Here is a 17,038-nt window from a genome sequence, read left to right as displayed (position 1 = left end):
ACAAATCTGTAGCATAGCTCTGCGAAATTCCCAGTATTTTGAGTAGATTAATGAGGTTATTTTGTTTTCCAGCTGGTTGGAAGAGATCTTTGTCTTGGACAACCTTTTCTCTTGTAAGACCTCCCCTGGGAGGTTATGTGGAGTAAGGCTTCTGCTAGCAGCAAATACTGGTCTTGAAGCATTTCCCAAAGTTTTTGTGGAAGGTAGAGGGATGGGACTTCTTTCCTACACTGAAATTAAATGCCAGCATTTTACAACCCCTCTTGTCCCTTTCAGCTGAAAGATCCCACCAGTGCTCTGGGAAGAAAGTGTTTGCTTTTGTTTTTGGCAGATGGTGTAGGAAGGGCCCCTTCAGGGCAACAGGGTACATGTTAAGAAAACTGGACTCGCTCCAATATTAATATGTTCATCATAAAAGACACAGGTAAATTCTTAGGTAGTGGACATTCCCTGACTTCAAGATGAATTTATTATGTTCTTTCACATACAGTTCAGCTTATTTATCAAAAGTCCATCAGAGTTCTCACAGCTCTTAACTTTAGGTTGAGCAGGCATACATGTTAAGGGAAAAGGAATGTCTTGAGCTGTGCTCAGAAACAATGACTATATGGTTTAAATATCACTTTGGGGAAAATAATTTATATCCCAGAGGAATGAGTTCTAGCAACTCCCGCATTGATGCTGTGCATGACAAAGTATTACTAAGATGTTTTTCAAAGGCCGTACTGAGGCTCTCTGGAGATTTGACCTTTCCTTACCATCTTTCAGAATGATGGTGGACAAAATTTTTCCATACTAGGAGTTGGTCAGTGGTCAGCCTTCACCACAGCGTCTGCATGAAATTACCGTGACTTGTGCTTCCAAATCACTGAGGCATTTTGGAAATGTTAGAGTTAGGCACTTAAATCTAGGCTCAAGAGGAGTTTAGGGCAAGAAAAAAAGAACAACCCTATTTTCTTTAAAGTTTAGGAGCTGGCAGAGATTGAGGTTGCCTAACCCTCAAACAGATGGTTGGAGCTCTGACTGTGCTTTCCTAGTGGCCAGGAAGACCTGAATTCTAACTGCAGTTGTGGCTATAAATAAGTTGTGGACCACAGGCAAATTCTTGTTCCTTGCTTCCTCCCTTGCAGACTGGGTGAATTGGTTTAGAAATGCAGCTGGTCCATCGTGCACGGCAGGGGCTGTCAGGATGTGTGTGTCCTACTGGCTCCTCCTGTGTCAATCCTTTTCTATCAGTTTCTGATTTCCTCAGAAACAGGGAAGAAGGGTGCTGGGGTAAGTGAAGGGCATCTTCTTACACTGTTTTTCAGTTCAACCCTGAAGTAGCATGAAACAACCACAGGTTTTGATGCAGATTAGGATTCCTGGCAAAATAGTTTGTTTGGGGTTTTTTTGTTGTTTTTTTTTTGTTTTTGTTTTTTTTTTTTTTAACACTGAAGGCATGTTTAAATCCTTCTTCATTCACAAGATCCTTTCTTGAACCAGAACCTCAGTTCACCCTGCATAGTCATTGTGTGCCGCTACAAGAGTGAAGTGAGAGCATATTGGAATCACCATCACAAAATCCTGTTTGAAATCCAAGATCACAAACTTGCCTGAAGAGATGATCCAAAATGTTGTGTAAAATATGGCTGCCTGGAGAGTTCAATGTGACCACTAGACACTCCCTGGGGTTTTATGCCCAAGTTCCTAACTACAAAGCTTTTCACTTGCATTGTCTACCAAATGCATGTGTAGCTCAAAGCTTCAGTATCTGAAAATCATCTCCACTAATTTTGTTGGCCTCAAAGTATGGATCTGTATTCCTTTTGTTCTAGATCTGATATGTCTTAAACATGAATATTAAGCAGCAAGTTATAAGGTATATATGGTGAATTCTAAACATCGCTGTGCTCTGCCTTCTATAATAGCCGTAACTATGGCAAATTAATTGGAATTTGTACTTTCATGTGTCCACAATGACACAGAGTCAGTGCATGAGGAATCAAGGCATATGGCCACTCATTCACCCTCATGTTACAGGCTTAGTGGACAGCTGAGCAACACTTTAGAAAGTCTTTTATCTCTTCTGCCTGTCCATTGAGATCAAGCTGAAGAGAGCAGACTGAAAGCTGCCATGTCCAGTGAGCTGGAGAGTGTGAGAACTGAAGAGTAAACAGCAAGAAATACTGTCTCTGATCAAAGCCTGACTGAACGGGTCCATGGTGAAGCCCTCTTGTATACCAGTGCCCTGAGTTCATGCATGTTGTCTGTGCACCAAAGTCTAGGGTGACCCACTGAGTTCCTTGTCCCCAGCGGTCTGGGGTTCTGGTCTGGTTCTGGTCTGCTCCTCATTATGGTCTCTAGTTTTCAGCTCTAACTAGTCTGGGCATTGATGCACGTTGCTGCTCAAATCCTACTGAACGTCTCTATACTAGAAGAGGCAACTATAATTCCCCTGAACCTACAGCACAGTAGGATAAAGTACAGATAACTTACTGTATCCTGACTTTGGCCTCTGCTTGAAATCTGGGCCAGGCGTTTTGGTTTGCTGTAGTATTGGATAGATCTCCCAGAGGTCTCAAGATGAATATTACTGATTACTGTGTACAGCTATGAGTAATGAGAACTAGTGCCTGAATAGATTAAAAGGAAAGATCACATCCTTGTGCCTAAAAAGCCAATCTACAGGAAGAGGCTTCACAACCCTGGGCAGAAGGTCCAAAACTTACTTTTCCTCTCTTCGGCTGCTTTTAGGGAGGGACACATTTAAAAGATCATTGCTGTGACCTATTTGGCACTTCTGACTTCCTATGTCTCCACAGAGAGAGAATTTCAGGTTCGGTTCTCGGCTGAAAAACTAGTGAGGGTCTCTTTTTACAAACTTTAAGATTGGTCAGCTACTAAATATAAAGAAAGCCCAGGCCAAGGAAAATCAGAAGGCTGCTGGCCAGGAAATATCCCTGAATAGGAAAGGAACTTTCCAGAGCATAGTTTCAGATCCTCAACTTGTATTAATGGACCTGGTTCCACGTTTTGAAGAACTGTACACTTGAAAATAAGCTCAAGTGTAAAGGAGAGAAAGAATTTAGTCATGGTAGCTTAAATTCTCTTCTTTTGAACCATGTGAATGTCAGAAGAACAGGAAGCTTTCCCGGGGGTAATCCCATCTGGGACTCAAGATGCCTCTGAATTAACAAAGTCCCCAAGTTTTCTAATACCACAGGATGCAGATGTTCCAGTTCTGGCAAGTAACATGAAACTGCAGGCCAAGATTATGCTAAAATTTTCTTTTTTTTTTTTTTTTTAGTGTGTTGCTCTTTTTTAAAATAAAAAAAAAAAAAAAGAGTTAAATGCTCACCCAGACTATAAGCCTTGTTTAGAATTGTTAATGGGTGTATGTTCCCCTGCTGGCTTGGTAATTTGGTAGATGTTAACACGATGTAAATACAGTACAAATACAGTTTGGCATGGTGTTCATAAGGACATATGGGAACTATCATTTTTATGCAACCTAGTATTGGGTTTAGTGCTTCTGAAGGGCTTCTGCTTTGATTGTGCATGTGAGCTAAGCTGTAGTGGGAATTAATTATGAAAAGGAGCGAAATGAACATGTCTTGTAACATGGCAATGTTGAAAGACCCAGATAGATGGGGAAGTGTAGCTCAAAGCTGATAAAAATAGAGCAAATCTAAGGTCAGATAGTAGGACTGAGTGTTTCTCCTCCTGCTCAAAGGAGGCTTGAGAGTATTGGCCTGTCATGTCATAGGGAGAATAATTATTGATACTGCTTGTCAGCCTAGACCTGCTCTGGCCCAGAAGAGAGGTGGGTTTCCAGCTCCAGGTCCTACAAAGAGCCTGCACATTAACTGCTTGTGATTTGCTTGTGCAGCAGAAATGTTGGACATCTGTTGCCAGACAGAAAAAACCAAGCTAGAAATGTGAGTATGAGATGCACTGCCTGAATCAATGAATCAAAGTTGCTGTAATCTTGATACACTTCATATGGGATATTTAGACCAGCAGGGTCTTCCTGGCTTTTGCTAATATAAAATGTTGCAGAGCATCTCTCTGTATCCCATGACAAAAGATGAGTGTATGTATGCAGGGCAGAATGCCAGCAAAGGCTTCCCAGTGCTGCTGTGAGGGTATTTGCCAGGAGAGAATGGCTGGATGACACTGAGGATGTACCAGACCCCAGACTGCAGGGGGTAAAAGGAAAAAAAGACAAACAAGTTATTTACATAATAGTTGCTGCAATCTGAGTTGGAGGAGATTCCTTCCTGCCCCCAAATCTGGCAATTTGTCTAACTTTGCACGGGTGAGGAAAAACAAACCAATTGAGCATGTGGGAGGAATCCTGCCTTTCCTCCTGCCTCTGCTGGCTCATCTGCACTGGAGGTTGAAACTGTCCAAGGTGAAACGCTTCGGCTGCCCAAGCTCATAGGTCAGAGGGAGAAAACCATCTTCCTTCATGGCCCATACCACAACTGGAACAGTCAGGGGGAAGTCCATTATTCCATCTTTTGCCTGCAAGGGACAAGAAAGCCTCATTAAGAAGGGTGACAACACAGGGTTTTCATTAGGCAAAAGGAAGGTTTCATGCAAGTCCAAGTTACTTTCATTGCTATGGAGGCTTCATGGCACTCTACTTCTCGGGTGTGGGCTCAATTCCCCCCATTGAGACTTGTTTATTCCATGGCTCAGTAGGTTTCTGGGAAGTGCTGTAATAGCTGGGAGGGGATCCCATGAAGAGGGTGGATTCTCTTGGACACATGCTGTTTAACAATGCCACTGTCTGCAGAGGAACAGAAAATAAACAATGCAAAATCACTGTTGTAAACCATGCAGTGTGCACAAGCACCAGAATATGAACAGTGCCTCAGAAGGTGGCTAGTGCCAAGCAGCTTTGCTGCTATTGTTTATTGTGGCAGAGGAACTAGAACCACCTATTCAAAATAGACCAATATTGCCCATTCATAATGGGTTAATGGTCTGTGCAACTGAGACTGGAGTATAATGGTTCCTGGTGAAATGGGGAAACATCTTTAGCAAGCAAGTTTGGAAGCAGTAAAAACTGCAATGAATTAATTTCATTTTATTCAGACTTTTCAGGCAGGGAGAGCTAAGGGCCCTATCTGAATAGGTGTTGCAACTGCATGCAATAAAAGCTAAGGGGTTGTCTCTGAGGATGATCATCTAAGCACCAGGCAAAAGAAACAGGTGAAAGCCGTCAGATGGGGGGAAGCAAAGTGTAGCTGGAGCGGCACTGAGGGTGTCACTGATCTGTGAACTGGAGGCACTCTGTGGAATAGGTCAGATGGGGGCGAGAATATAATAACATCAGTGCTATCTGCATTTCCAGAGGGGCTTCACTTTAGATTAGCACTGCTTTGGAGGACCAGCCCTTAGGATCGGATGTTGGTGGTTGGAGTGCATTTGGTGTGCTCTGCCTCTTCCAGTCTAGCTGATCTTCAGAATCACTATGTGATGTGGAACAAAATGCAGCAAATGTGAACAATTGGGAGATCTACTTCTAAAGCACTCTGTTTATCTGAATTCAGATGCTTGTGTAGATATGCTCTAGGAATGTTAACGTATGTCTGAAGATGCAAGGAGCTCCTGGGGCATGCTGGCTGCGTATCTTTAAAGCAAGGAGCATGTGTTTGGGCTGAGAGTGTGCAGAGTGCCTTGATCCTGCCGATTGTCTCTTGAGTGTTTATTCTTTACATGTAGGTCAGTTGAGAGAAGATAATTTTACACTTCCATCCACAAGTTTTGGGCAACCTCTGGGGAATCTGTGCCTTTTTTCGAAAGCATCTCCTTGAGCCTTTGACGTGGCCACTGAGACTTATATGTGGACTCTGTGGGAGGATTCCAGCTCTTTAGTGGTAAGCCTATGCATACTCAGTGCCTAGGTGGTAGTGATTCTCATTTACCCTAGACTCATCCATCCCAACCATATTCAAGGTCACTTCATGCCAGGAGCAGAGAAGCAACTGCTATGTCTTTCTGAGTGAATTGGAGACAAGGGCTTTTCCCAGAGGAGCCAGGTCACTCTAAAATAATATAAACACCACCTATGCTAATTGCAGTGGAAAACTGAGAGCAGCTTGTGCTGGGCTGCTGTGCCGTGTCCCTGACTAGGGATTCTGCAGAGCAACTGGGTTCCAGGAGGGATCTGAAAGAAAAGATGTGTGGAAGAGAACAATGTCTTCCGTACTCAGATAGTTTCAGGTGGTTTTTTTTTTTTTTGAGATGCATTTTTAGGAGCTGCTGGGAGCAGCAGTGACATTGTGCCCTGGCGCCTGTTTTCTATTCACAAATGTAGTGACTGTAGTGACTTTCTAATGTTTTTTTTTTTTTTTTTTCTCATGAGAGCCATTCAGGGTCATATATGAAAAAGACATGGATGTTAGTGATAAAGAGGGGCTACAGTCTGCAGCTGGGTCTCCATGAGAGTCTGGGTACCTGAACACTCCCAGCTGCAGCATCTTCTGCTCCAGCCCTGTGTGTCAGTGCAGCTGAGCACAGTGCAGGGTAAGTGGTGTGTCTGGGGCACAGATGGATGAGGTCTTGGTGCTGTGTTGTACTGAAGTGAGGTGGGACATGTTGGACATTCAGCACCTCCTGCCCCAGCTACTGGCATGTTCAGCAAGAATAGTCACTAGGGGGATACTTGGCTCTGAATGAAACAAGATGCTTTTCGCTGAATGGCAGTGATGTAGCTCAGCCCTTCTGCAGCAGTGGAAAGTAAGTACAGTGGCAGTGACTTTCAGAATATACCCAGCTGAGCCAGGTCCTAAACTCTGGCTATAAGAGCTTAGACCTAGTGGTACACCTTGGAGCTCTTCTGCTCCTGCCTGCCAGCAGGCACTGTAATGCTTAAAGTGGTGAGAGTGAAGATATAAAAGCTTGCAGCTGCTGCAGGTGGTGGGAGTTACTCTTCAGGTCAGACATTCACAACCTAATGCAGGGTTGCACTTCTGCTACTGAGTCCTAGTGAGCATTATCCCAATGCACATGAATGCTGCCCAGTTGCTGCCAGGATTCATGCCATTCCTGCCAAACCATTGGTTCCATTACAAACCAGATCCTGAAATGAAAGAGCAAAAATAATGAGGATCCTTCTGGACCTGACCTGCAAGCAAGCAAATACACTCTGTCCTGCAAGCTCTCCAGCAATGAAGAAAGTAAATATCAGCCTAGAAGTAGCTTGTCTTGACTTCAGTCTTGCTAGAGTACTGATAAATACTGCTTGCCTTGCTGCAGTGAGCTTGCTACCAAGGATAACCATCTGTGTATTTCAAGAAAGGCATGTTAAGTCAGAGTAATATACCTTTGAAACCATGTTAGACAAGCCTTTGAAAGCTCAAGAACTAAAAAGGTCTGGATGTCTGAGAGAATCAAAAATCCTTGAAGGATTATTTGGCCTCATAGAACAGACCTCATAGAAAGTAGACATTTCCAATTTACTCTTTTAGGTACCTCTTTGCTGAGTTATTAGGCATGCCTAACAGTCTGCTGCACAGAATACCTTGCAGAATTAGTGAAATCTTATCTCTTCTCAAACACCAGGGAGGTTAGACATGTAGAGACTAAAACCCACATCCTCAAGGAAAGTAGATTTGTAATTGATACTGGAAGCTGGTGGAGATAGCTGGATTTCCCTAAGGTTAGGGTTAAGCTGATTGACTTTTCTGGTATATAAGCATGTAATTGATTATCTTGGAGGCTCTGAGTCTAAACATTTTCCTTAGATCATGTCTGTAGGGAAGGATGGAAAAGAGCTGGTGTCTCCTGAGCCACAGTCTTCCTTTGCCTGAGTCACTGCCACTGCCTGTAGTAGTTTTCTTACCCTTGTCCTAAATCAGCTGACTTAAGCTTTATGGGAGCCAGGTGGGAAAATGCTTCAGTTTTGGTAGAATTGTTACAGGCACTCAAAACACAAGACCCTTCTCTTAGTTTTCCTGTTATCTTCTCCTTTTCAGCTGTGCAGTTTGGGGAGCCTGGGCTGGTCTTGCCTCTCTTTGCCTGACATCTCACGAACAGCCACGGATTTTTGAAAAGGGCTCTGGCTTGCTCTGCCAGTACTCCTTAATTTTGCTTTTCCTCCTTGCAAGCCACACTGAATCAGTGATTTGCTATTCTCTGGGAGAAGGGGAAAAAGAAAAAAGTAGGTCATGGTGTCACCTAAGGCAGCTGGGTGTTAATACGGAGCCAGAAGAGCCGAGCAAAAAAAGCCCCGTCTGAGTGAAGATGAATGACCAGCTGTGTGGGATAAACAGGGACGAAGGACCCGATGAGGGAGCGCCCTGGGAAACGCAGGTGGAAGCTCCCAGGGCCCTCGCCCTTCCAGCTCGCAGCAGATGAGAGCTCGCAGGGCTGGGGGCTCCTACTGCCGCTGCGGCTGGTCAATGCGCCCTCTCCTGGCGCAGGTGAGTCTCATTCCTTCCAGTCCTGAGCAGCTTTCCTTGCTCTTGAATGCGGTGGTGTTTTGTTGTCATTTTTTCATGTTTTTTCCCCATCTCCCCCTCCCCCAAGTTCAGCCAATGCACAAAGCATGAGACATGCATGGAAAATCACTCTCAGCAGTCCAAAAATCCTTGGTTAAAAGCAATTTCTTTTTTACCCCCTGAATTTTATAGATTTACGAGTCCCATGGTTTATTTCATTTGTGTTTTATTTTTTGCAGGATTAATATGAAAAAGGAGGGGATATTATGCCCTCCAGCTCTTTTGACTGTCAACCAGCGTTACTCACTGGACCTGGAATAGAGCTGTTTGGAAGAGGGACCCACGCCTGGCCTTATCTCTTGAGGCAGGATTACAAGCCATTTGTGTTTAAGGACAGATTCAGGTCTGGAAATACGGCTTAAACCTGCTAGCACACCTTTAATTTGGGGGATTGTTTACAATTTGGTGTGGATGGTGATCTCTGCTGTTGCCTAATTTAGAATTTAAACACATTAAGAAAAAAAAACAAAGGTGGGGGGCAATCTCAAAAGGCAAAAACATTTCAGAGTGATGCCTGCTGAGAGAGTTTTGGGTGCTAATCTTCTTGCTGTATTTCTGTAGGTGCAGTGATTGTTTTGTTTTCATCAGCTTGTTTATGGCATTGCTATCATCACTTGGGACAAATTCACTTTGAATTTGTACTTGGTCAACACATGTTGCATGGCTCTCAGTCCTTCAAAACTCATGCAGAAAGGATATAAGCACTTGCCTCTTCACCAGGTCAAAACTCCCAAACACAGAACTGGGGTGGGAGCACCCTGGGAGAAAGTGACTCTGGCTTAAAGAAGGCTTGAAACTGTCAAAGCCTAGAAATAAGGGTCCTTGAATTTGGAGGGCTTGATGGTTTTTGTAGTCCAGTTCACAGGAACCCAAAGTTTTCTCTGGAGATTTGGCATCTAAATCCTGCTCATAGCATCCATTCTCTGACTATAAAAGCCTCTTCAGCAACTTGGAGCCAGCCTCCCCTTGTGCCTAAGGGCTGGGGGAGCTAGATGGTCAGTTTAACAAGCTTGTTTTTTCACTCTTGCCAGGTAACAAACAGGGCTGGTGGAACAGAATTGGGCAGCCTCCTAGTGTCAACATCTGCCTGAGCTGCATGGAAACTAGTGCTAAAGTCATGTGTCTAAAAGATTCTTTAAATCTCCATCTTTTCCTGTTTCTCTGCCAACTTACTTCTGTGAATGCTTGGAAATGCTGGTGAGTGGGGGAAGCAATAGTCTCCAGTCTAACTGGGGTTTTCTGCTGCTGCTGGCTCTGTGGAAAAGATTTTAAGGTTAGTTTGAAAATAGCTCTGCCTAGAAAGAGCAGGGCTCAAGAGGATGGCATTAACTAATGTGTACAGGCCAGAGATTTGCAGCCAGTTGCTCCTGCAGGCAGCTTGTATCTGGTGGTTCAGCTGAACCATGGCATGTAGAAAGCTCTCCTGTTTGGAGTGAGAGTCTCAGCAATGCCAAGGAGTAATTACCCTTTCCCTGTTAAAACTAAGTGTCCTGTTTACTGTTTGAACTGGCTGACTTGAAATTCTAGCTTTAGTCTGTGCTTTTAAAAGGTCTTGAATACTGTGCAGGCATTAACAAGCTCAATGATGACCCTAGAATGCTGCTTGGCAAATAGGATTACTCTTGCTTCTGCAAAGAGGGCACAAGAGGTGAGGGGATGTGGCTGTCCATCTCCGTCCCTGTGTTGGCGTTCCTCGCTTCTGCTGCCATGCTTGAAGAATGAGAGAACTTTGTGCGTCTCCTCACAATGGCACTGTTTGTCCTTGAGTTACCAGTCTGATTTATTAGAGGAATCTGAATCAACACATGGTGCTCACCTATGTAGGCTTCTGCTGCTTCTCCTACACAGTAGGTGTGAGCTTGGAAAATAGTTTGGAAGAGAAGCATAAAGTGGACTTTGTTGAAATGCATCACCTCACCTGGAGTTTCCAGAACCTGCACGTGTATTTGGCAAGCAAAATATCCCAACTTTCAACTTGTAGTATTTGGAAACACAGCATGGTTATGTGAGCATGCCCTCACAAGGCTGGGAGATGGAAATGGCATTTGGGGTAGTGTGTGGAGTGAGGGGAGTCTTTGGAACCAGCAATAGATGAAATTATATCAAAGGTTATAAATCCAATCAGGATACTGAAAGGGGTTCACCCAAGATGAAGAATTGTGATTTAGTGTTCCTCCTGGTACCTTCAATTATCAATCAAACATGTTTAAAATATCGGCTGATGCCACTTTTTATTTCTAATCTTCTGTTCTCAGTGATCAGAAGGTATCTTGATATGCAGGGTTTCAGCATTTCTGAGAGTTCTTGTGCTAAATCAGCTCTTTACTCATTTGTTTCTTCCCTTACTCTTTAAATGTTAGCAGTTGTGACAAAGCCTGCTGTTGACTTTTGGATTGTATTCTAAATACTGACTCACATCCAAATTTTGCAATTGGTTCCATTTGTTACAATGGGTGGAACTAATTCTCTGGATCCAAGTGCAATTAGATGAATCTAGATCATAATTCTGGGCATTGCAACCAAAAAATATGAAGTTTATTTTGCTTTATCTTCTTGTTCTATTGAATAACAGTAGTCCAGTACTAGGCTTTCCTTTTCAAAATCTATTATGAGCCACCTCAAATGTGATTGAAGCCTGTAAAGAAAGAGCACAACCACCTATGAGGCAACAGCATGTCTTCGCAAGTTTGCAGAACCAAAGTGGTGGAGGAAGGTGGAAATAAATGCCTTGGAGAACTTGCAAACAATTCTCTTTTATTTTTTTGCCTAATATCCTGGCTTTTGTGTTTTAACCCACATCAGATTGTTTTGGTTAGCTGTTTTGACTCTCACTGTTGTGAAGTGCACAGCAATGATCTAGAGGAAAAATGCACAAAACAGTTTCACCATTGCTTTGTCCTGCTAGTGTGATGCAGGACCTGTGTAGTACCTCATCAGCATTGGGAGACTCTGGGACTAATAATTCTATGCTGGTGTGGAGAGAACAAATGTCTTCTTATTCTCTGTAATGACTACTAAGAGATGCTCCTCTGTCAACAATCCCAGCACAAAGTAGAAAACAATGCTGCTGCCTCTGTAGTATGGAAGAGAACTTAACTCTGTTTCAGTACCATTACTCTGTTCCAGCATAAAGCTGAAATTTTTAGTATCTTAGAACTTTTAGGTTTGTTACTGTTCTGCTAAAATAAAAACCTGTGCTCAGTGAGTGACCCTGTGGTGAGAGTGTTGAATGACTTGTTTGCTTTTTGGGACTAATTCATAAAACAGGCCCAGAGGAAACAGCCAGGAACACATGTTGTTCATAATAGCGCCTCCAGAGAACAGCTCTTTTCTTTTTCTCTTCCAACGGTATTGTCAGGCTTCAGAGTACTTAAAACCAGACCTGACACAGAGTACAGATAAGTTAATGAAAAGATGAAGCTTGCTTGGTTGGTTGTTTTGGGGGTTTTGTTTGGTTTTTTGGTTCTTTTTCTCCTAAAGGATAATCGTGACTTCTAATTAAGCCCTTGTTTAAATTGGGATTCTTTTTAACATCCCTTACTGTAGTTTTGAAGAGCTTCGTCTGCTTGCTCCAGATCTTGAAGAACAGAAGATAGTATCTGGAGTTTCTATGTAGCTGCAGGAGAATAACCAAATATTAGATTTATGAACCAGGAGTACTCATGTAGTGTCAGGAGAGTCAGCTATAACTCCTTTACTGTACAAAGTCCTGGGGAAACAGCTGGAGCACAATTTGCAATTGGGTACATTTCAGGGAACATACGGACAATGAGGAGGTGCCAGAAGAGAGCAAGGAGAACAATTGTAGATCTTGAAAGCATAACCCCAAAACAAGGAGCAGAAAAAAGCTGACTACACTGGAATTAAAGCAAATACAACAGGATTTTAAAAGTATATAAGCAAGACTTATGCAGAAAGGGGGAAAAGATGCTTTTCTCCATAGCAATGGAGATAGGATGGGAAATAAAGCACTTAAATTAAGAAGAAAGATCCATGCTAGACACTTACGAAAACCTTCTAGTGGTAAAGATATTGATGTGGTAGTATCTGGGAATGTCATGGGATTCCTGGTCACTAGAGGCTTTTAAGACTATTTTAAACAAGTTTGGCTAATCTAATATACTTCATGCTCAACTACCAAAAGTGAACAAAATCTGCCTAGGACATTTTGTAATAGCTGTCTAATGCATCCTTCAAATTTCTGAGTCATGGCAAACTTATCCATGTTACCTTTGCTAATCTAAAACCTCAGAATAGAGAAAAAGATTCATTTTAAGCTAAACTACCTCTTCTGTTGACTTCAGTAATTTTTGGATTGTATTTGCAGATACAATGGAGAAACAGTAAGACAGGTAAAGATGCATGAGGAGCTGATGCCTGAGACCTCAGCTGAGATGGGTGCTTTGAAATCTTGTAAAAGGAAACTGAATTACTCAGTCAAAATGTAATTCTCATGGTGTTTAGTCCAGATTAACCCCAGAGGGAAATATTAACTGGTTTTCCCAACACTAATGCTTAATAGACCACAAAATATTTTTCCCTCTGGGAGATATTTAGAAGTGAATTGGACAAATTGCTGGAAAATGTAGGGTTCTGTACACTCAGAAGACAACAAGTTCCATACAGTCAGGGTATCTGAACTGGGTTTAGTTTCTATTTTGTCACTGATTTATTGTGTACTTGGGTTTGATTTTATTTTAAGATTTACTGTTGGGAAGAGAAGTGCTGAGATACTCTGACTGGAGGGTCTGAAGTGATGTAGGACCTAATTCTACTCCTGCTTTCTGGTTTCAAGCCAGTGTTTCAGATATATTGTGCATGCAATTTAGTGACAGTGATACTAAAGTAATAGACTTAAGCACATAAATACCTGTGTTTGGAAGTTTAGTAGTTAAAGTCTATAACAAAACTGTGAGTTAGCAATTAGTCTCAGGTGCTCTGGCTATGTGCTTATAGTTCAGCTGACTCCCTGCTCTTTTGCTTTTAGAAGGCAGTACATGTCTAACACCTGCATATAGGGAGTTCCTTCCATTGTTCTGTCATATAAGATGTAACAGTGTAATAAGAATGGTGCTTTTTCTTACATATTGGCTTATAGGTCTTCAAATCCTCTTTGCTTGAGAAGGTAGCAGTATCTATTCTTTTGCATGTCCTATAGAAATATCTCTTCAGGAACTTGCCCAGAGCCTTGCTCTGAGAGTGTTTTTTTTTTTGAGTGGTGCAGTAGGCATGCAGTCTGGTATGGTCTGGCTCCATTTTTAATATTTTTCTTTTTTTCCAAAGAATAGCTTAAAATTGGCTGTAGTGTTTGGGTTTTGGTTGGTTTGGGGATTTTTGTTTTGTCCCCCCACTCCCCCAACCTTTTTATCCTACACTTGGAAGCACACTCTTTGGATTATTGGTATGGCTGAATAAGCAATACCACTGTGCTGTCAGTATGTCCTTTCCAGATTGCAACTAAGGAGCAGGACTGCAGGAGTGCCTTGACTTCTGAGCATGCACCCAAACATACTCAAACTCTAAAGAAGTTTAAACAAGGGTCTAGACACATGTATTAAAACGATTGCTGTAACACTCCAAATACTCCTGAATCAGTCACTCAAAATCAGAGGTCAGAATTTAGGCTGATGGTGGCATTTTTTTGTGCATATGGCTGGGGATAAAATGTAAATGGATCTGAAGGGACTCAAAAGCAGGAAAAAAAGGTAACCTCCTTTATTCTGATGTTCCCATCTGGGAAGGGCAAACCTGAAAGAGATTTTTCTATTGTTTCTTAGGCTTGCAGATCCAGTACTTCCGGGTACTTAATTTCTTTACCTGATTTTGGCTATCTTGTTTTTACATCCTAGCTTCTCACAGCTTCATTAGACTCTGGTTTGGACTCTAAGCTGTACATAGAGTCCTTCAACTTTTGGCTGTCTTTCTTACAAATCTGTGTAATGCAGAGACAGAAGACTCTCCAGGAGATTTTCTAGCTCAGCATGACGCTATACAAATATTAACATCTGAATGTGTGACCTTGTTAGCTCAATATACACAGGGTAGATATTTTTCTTCTGTCCAATGCATTACTTATTATTAATGAGATGTGCTGTATAAAACAGCACCATTAAATTTCTCCCAGGTGGAAGCCTTACTGTGATGTTAACTTACCATAGGAATGGGGAGAACTTCAGCCAAGGTTTAAATGATCCTGTAGCTTGATGCTGATGTTGTGTGACACCCCATAGCCATTGTATGAACAGCTCATGAGCAAAATTCTGAATCCATGTAGTAAGTACAAGGATCCTTGTTAGTGTCATGGTTTGTTTCTTGTGGAACTTGATAGAAGCCAAGCTAAGCCTGCTATTTCCAAAACCATCAGGCAAAAAAAACAAATGAATCAACTGTGTAAATAACCACTGCTTATTTCCTGAAACAAAGAGCACCTGTAATATGGAAGGGGTAGCTGCCTGGCAGGAGGCTGGTGGTGCTTTAGACATATAGGAATGTTGGGATTGGGTAAAGAGCTACAGACAGGTAGATGCACAGAGCCAAGTTTAAGTGTGGTTTGGGCTATAAGAGTTTTTTTGTTAGGTGTTGGTGCTTCTTCAATACCTCTTTCAGTTCCTTGATAATAAGTCCATGTTCATGTGGGATCTGACCTCAGGGGAGGTTACACTTCTTTTACTGAAGAAAGCCAAGTCACACTCCTTTCAATCCTGGATGTTTGCTGTTGCTTGCAAGGCTGTTTCTATTTGTGTTGTCCTTTGGGTGTGATGCCTGCAAGGTGGGAATTGCCTTAAGCTTGGTTTGTTTGGATGAGAGAAGGAAGGCCTGTTTGTCAGGTATGTACTCTTCTGAACTTATTCAGCTCTTGCCAACATGGTCCCAACCCTTAGGCTGAAATGGCAGGTGTGAAATGAGGTGAGCTATTAAAAAACCCAGCCAAAACCAAGCCACCACCAAATAACTGACCATCCCTCCTCAAGATCCCCCCCAGAACAACAAACCACCCCCATCCTTTCCTTCTTCCCCCCAAATAAACAAAAAAACCCACCAAACCAAAACACATGGCATAGGCTTATGAATGGGGGAACAGGAAGTTCATTGCTAAGCCTGGATGGTGTGGAAGGGAATGAGGGTCTGCACCTGTGTTCCTGCAACCCAGGGTACTGCTGAGGCCCTGCATGTGCCTCTTGGCAATTCTGTCGCAGGTGGCTGGAGGTCCAGGTGTCTCATGTAGAAGCCCTCTGGCTATGCTTGGGGTGGGAGAAACTGCTTTTCTACTTGTCTTTAGGGATCTAGTCTGCCCAGAGTGGAATAAACATGTGGGAGCTGCATAAACGGCTGCCACACAGGAGTCCTTCCTCTCTGAGCAGGCTGCCATATTGGAGCTTTCTTGTTAAATGGACAGTAAGGTCAACTTTAACGTCCATCTCATGCTTGAACTGCAGCCCTGACATTTCCAAGACATTGCTACTTTGCAGTATCTCAGGGAGCATCCATGAACACAGGTATCTTTAATATTGACGTTGCATAGGGTTGGCGTAAAAGAAGTGCTTCCCCTTCTTGATAGTAATACCAGGGCTGAGCCTATGTTAACTTCATGAGTGGATTTGAGAGGAAGGTTCTCTAAATGACAGTTCCTCTTTTGGGAAAGTGGAATTTCCTTAAACAACTGCTGACTCAGTTTCTTTGGCTGTATGATGCAGATGAGGAACGTTGGCTTTCCAGATAACGAATGGGATTTTTCAGTTTGGGACATACTTTGAAAAACGTAGGGTGTTTAAAATCAGTGGTATAAAGGTCAATGGGCAAACTCATATCCAGTCTTTGACCCTTCATAAGACAGCATAGCCATGCAGTTATGGTCAGTCTGATGGTACAGAAGGTGGCAACAAATTTTAGCAGGAAGGATGAGCACAGAATTGCTTATTCCATGGAAGTTTTTCATGTAACATGTTATAAAGAGAAGCTCTGGGAGGTTAGGAATACAGATAAGGTGCCCACAAATTTTCCAATGATGCCTTGGGAGTCACTGTAGCATGGCACAGGTATGTTTACATGGTGAGAGCTGAATTACAGAGTGGGGAAGAGGTTTTTAATTTCTAGCAGAATATAGATTCTCTGCAGCAAGGTCTCTCCTCTACTATTGTATAATACTGACTCTTTCCTTTTTAACAATTTGCATCTGATGGCAGTCTTCAACAAAAGCCAAAGCAGAGGCAGCTCTCTGAATGGAAACTTGGTAAGATTGCAGAGGAACGAGCAGAGTTAGTTTCAGTGAGTCCCTTCTCAACGCTGTGGCATGTAGTTGGGTTCAGTGGTGAATTCTCACAACAAATCAAGAAATACTCTGCAAGATGCCATACAGAGATGTTCCTTAAGTGACCTAGCTATGCTAGGTCACTGCTACCCACTGCTGCCAAACCATGAGTGGGGTTTAGTGGATGGGAGAGGGAGGTAGTGTGGAAAAGGGGTGTTTGCCCATTGGATCACTTTTGGCTGTGGAATGCTGCTGATGGGTGGCTGCCAAAGTTACATGGGAAAGTATTTTATTT

At 42.7% G+C, this 17,038-nt stretch overlaps 1 long non-coding RNA gene across 3 annotated transcripts in view; it reads left to right on the top strand.

Moving 5' to 3' along the window:
- The window catches only part of LOC136011837 (uncharacterized), a 35,903-nt gene extending 24,199 nt beyond the window's left edge, over nt 1-11,704 (top strand). Inside the window, exons 2-6 of one of the 3 annotated variants that reach the window (XR_010611481.1) lie at nt 5,716-5,870; nt 6,359-6,519; nt 7,971-8,417; nt 8,675-8,838; nt 9,527-11,704. This is a non-coding gene — a long non-coding RNA (uncharacterized LOC136011837). Of the gene's footprint in view, nt 1-5,715; nt 5,871-6,358; nt 6,520-7,970; nt 8,418-8,674; nt 8,841-9,526 lie in introns of those variants that run through there. The other 2 variants (XR_010611480.1, XR_010611482.1) reach the window with 2 other exon arrangements.
- Nucleotides 11,705-17,038: the final 5,334 nt, after the last annotated feature.

The sequence above is a fragment of the Lathamus discolor genome, chromosome 3 (assembly GCF_037157495.1).
Source record: "Lathamus discolor isolate bLatDis1 chromosome 3, bLatDis1.hap1, whole genome shotgun sequence".
Classification (NCBI taxonomy): domain Eukaryota; kingdom Metazoa; phylum Chordata; class Aves; order Psittaciformes; family Psittacidae; genus Lathamus; species Lathamus discolor.
The sequence above is the reverse complement of the archived record's forward strand: the minus strand, read 5'-3'. Positions and strand labels throughout refer to the sequence as shown.